General features: G+C 32.7%; 1 pseudogene; it reads right to left on the bottom strand.

Moving 5' to 3' along the window:
- Positions 1-1,697: 1,697 nt before the first annotated feature.
- Positions 1,698-1,816, bottom strand: LOC111733348 (annotated as a pseudogene).
- Between the last annotated feature and the right edge of the window lie 2,242 nt (positions 1,817-4,058).

Below are 4,058 nucleotides of genomic sequence, written 5' to 3'. Positions count from 1 at the left end.
ATTAATAATCATCATATATAAGATCTAATTTATCTACAGTAGTGTCAAAGATGTCTTTTGAAGAAAGTACTCTCTAAACTCTTAATTGCTTTGTAAATAATTACAAACCAATTTTCCTCCATCATTTATTATGCTTAAAATTGTTTTTAGAAATTTATACTAAATCATAACAAAGTGATCAAGAACAATCTCTCCATGTTGAAACTCCATGAATTATCTATAAAACGGAAATAATAATAGTATCCCCTTCATAGGAATGTTATGAGGACTAAACGAAATTATACTTCTCAAAATTATCTATTGTCTGATGGCTTGGAAACAAAAATATTAACTAATATCACCTTGTGGGAGAGAAAATTGAGTCTTAAATTTTAATTTATCCATGAAAGCAGTTGGCCCTAGGAGCCTGTATTTACTCAGCTCATTTTTCAACAGAGATGCGGTGACATTATGTTCAGTTGTATTCTTGTAGAGCTCTACAATTTCTATAAAAATGTAAATGGTTTCACTGTTAAGGCATACTGCTCTACACTTGAGCAGGTATGTAGAATAGCGTTCCCACAGGATCTGACGGGAAAGTAATCTTGAACCCAATATTGCCAAATATCTATTAAGTTTTAGTTGAAAGAAATAGTATTGATGGAGGCTTGCCTTAAGGTCATGAACATTGTACGCATTCCTGTAGACCACCGTTTTTTAAACATTGTGTTGTTGTTGTTTTAACAAGCAAAACCATTATTCTTTAGGAAATCTTACATAGAAATTTGAGATAAAACAGATTTTTAAAAGTTTGATCAGTTTGAAGGATGTCAGAATCACCACAACCGTAGTTATTCATCCTTCAACATCCCAGCCCTTGATCTTGAATGCAGAATCCTCTCATTCTGAAGATCAAAAACTACTCTGTTAGATCATTTAATTTCTGCTCTTGTTCTATGCAGGAAATCAGAGAGCTGTGTACTCAGCTTATATTTTATTATTTCCCCATTCTTCAAATCATTCAAAAATCAATGATTTTGATTTTGAGCCAGACACTTCAAATCATTCAAAAATCAATGTTTTTAATTTTGAGCCAGACACTATTCTTGGTGTTGGGTGACACAATAGCCAAGGATTTGCATCTTGGGCCAAATTATATTATATTTTTGGAGAGAGGAGATAAATAATAAATAAGTAAAAAAATGTATACTAATCATTATCACACACTTGTAAGTTCTCTGAAGATGATAAAAACAGAGTGTTATACTAGAGGGTATGGGTTACAGAAGGGGATCACTTCGGACAGGGTCAACGAGTAAGTTCTATCAGGGGAAGAACTAGAGGGAAAAGCCTTCCATAGGAGAAGAAAGCAATTATAGTAATACTCAGTTATACTGAGTTGGGCTTATTTGAAAATCAGAAAGAATGACAGTATTTAAGAAGCTTGGTGAGAAAAGCAGAGAAGATGCTAGCTATAAGATGGTATGTGAGAGTTAAGCAAGGACCAGTTCCTATAGGGTCTTATAGAATCCAGTTTTAACTGGAGCTCGGATTATTCAACATTCAGAGAAATACCATCAGAGGATGTGAGGAAGGAAGGATTTGATTTACATTTTACAAGGGCCTCTCTAACAGTCAGGAAGAGAGAGAATGGTCCAGGAGCAAGACAGCAAACGTATCCTTTTCTTTTCTTTCTTTCTTTCTTTTTTTTTTTTTTATGCTCACAGTATCTGATATTCCTAGGTGGTTTCCCATCCAAGCACTAACCAGGTCCGACCCTGCTTAGCTTCCGAGATCATATGAGATCGGGGACATTCAGGGTGGCATGGCCATAACTTACATCCTTTTTAAAGTGTTTTCGCTGGACAGCAGTTTGGCCTCTTTTGAGAATCACAAAGTCATTTTCAAACTGTCTTCAGGATAAAAATAAACATATCTGGCTTACATCCTAAGAATCTAATGTCTGTTAAGCAATTAGTTTGTATTTATTTGATGGATGGTTATAGATCACTTTAGTGATCACTATGTTTGCTTCCTGAACTGCAAATAAAGATGGAGGAATTCCATGCAGTCCATTATGTACACTAGCATTATCATTGGTGATTCTTAATTTAAGTTCCATCCTTCTCTCTTTTTCTTACTTTTCTCACTTACATGCAAATTTATACTACATGTATAGTGCATAGCTATACAGTGTTCAGGGTATGGCTTTGAAATTAGTCTTCAATCTTTCGTTTGATTTTTTTTTTTTTAATTTGAATAAGTGGAAATAGAGAGTGTCATGGTCCGATAATAAATAAATTAATCATTAAAAATTAGGTGTACAAATATCTTAGGCATTATAACAAAGCATGTTCCATGCGTCATTTTAAATTCACCAAAACTTAGTAGTTTTTTATATTGTATAGTCAAAGTCAGTACCAAAGTAAATAATCACCATAGCTCTAGAGAAAAAACAAAAAATTTGAACTATACATTATAAAAGACTGTTATAAAACTGTTATAAAACCAAATCCTAAATCTTTAATATGTAGAAAGTAATTTAAAACCAGACACTATTTTTTGTTGCAATTGTGGGAAATATTACACATTACAAAATTTTAAATATTATAACATTTATTTTATGTGTTTTCATGATTTAACATACATATGTTAACTTATTCCAAAAAGCTTTAGGCTATAATAAAGAATAAAAAGCATTTATCTGCCTCTTATAAGCAAAAGTTTGCAATCTAGGAGGCACAGATTCAGACAGCAACTCAAATTGTGCTCCAAGGAAGACAAAGAAAGCCAGAGCTTATAAAGGCAAAAACCACAGTTGTAACAAAAAACTTTTCTTATTGGCTGTCTAACATGGTATGATGACGAGTTCAAAAAGGGTTGGTCAGGTCCAGGTGGTGAGACTCTGAGGTAAGCAAGTTCCAAGATGTGCTTCTACAGTAAGCATGGAAGTCCAAGAGTTCAAACCTCAATTCGATTCTATATGCAAATGAATGATACTGGCCAGTGAAACAGATTGGTTCCTTTCAAGGTGAAGAGTGCATGCAGATGGTTTGGTTGCCATGGTAAAGAGGAAGTAAAGTTTAGGCTGTGCTTTCATGGCTGGTTCAAAAGTTCAAAAGTTCATGGATGAGATGAGCATAAGGCAAACTTCTTCATGGCCTGCCAGCTCCACTTAGTACCTTTGACATAAATGACTCTATCGCAGCAATTTCCATTCATAAGTACTTTCATAATTTGCATATGTATGTGACTTATTCCAAAGATCCTTCTCATGTTTTAACTATATATGTTATCATCACTGATTTATGAATCATTCAATATAACTTTCTTAATCTGCTGAAATTGTATGACATTTGCAGATTTCATTATCTATGCTATAGATCTATATATCTATAAATGTGCTTATCGTATTCAATATCATGACTCAATTTTAATATTTTTATATTAAATGTCCTTTGCAAATATATGTAGCAATTGTGATTTTTTTATTAAAGTTTTAGAATTGCTAGCATCTCACGGAAGATATTAGAAAATGTACTGAACCAGAAATGCTAGAGTAAGTTTAAAAGTAAGAAAATAAAGTGTCAAGAAAATCTACTGTGATTGTTCATAAATCAGTATATGTAGAATTAAAAATGTGACAGTGTTCTAAGTTAGACTTCATGAAAAGCACGTACAATCTTGAGAGCATGTCTTGACATTTAAAGTATATGCAGCAATTCATTGTATAAAAATGGCCTAGTTCCCAAGACAGCAGCTCAAATGTGTTATATACCTGAGAAACATCTGCAAAGCTGCTTGCTTTTTGCAAAATTCTGTGTTTGGCAAGAGAACACAGATTCAACTATTCAAAATAAAAGATAGCCCTAAAAGACCGAAGGGAAATCAAGACAAAATGTTTTAATGATTAAATTCTATTATGTCAAAAGCTTTAAATAAAAATTTGCTTTAGCAATTGATGTTTATTTTTTGCAAGTGTTTATAGCCTATAACGTGGAATCTAGTGATATATACTATCTATTTGTAGCTATTAATATCAAGAGATGGCATAACTTTTATATTTATACATTATATAC

The sequence above is a fragment of the Pteropus vampyrus genome, unplaced genomic scaffold (genome assembly GCF_000151845.1).
Source record: "Pteropus vampyrus isolate Shadow unplaced genomic scaffold, Pvam_2.0 Scaffold13, whole genome shotgun sequence".
NCBI lineage: Eukaryota > Metazoa > Chordata > Mammalia > Chiroptera > Pteropodidae > Pteropus > Pteropus vampyrus.
This window is presented reverse-complemented; position numbering and strand designations above follow the sequence as displayed.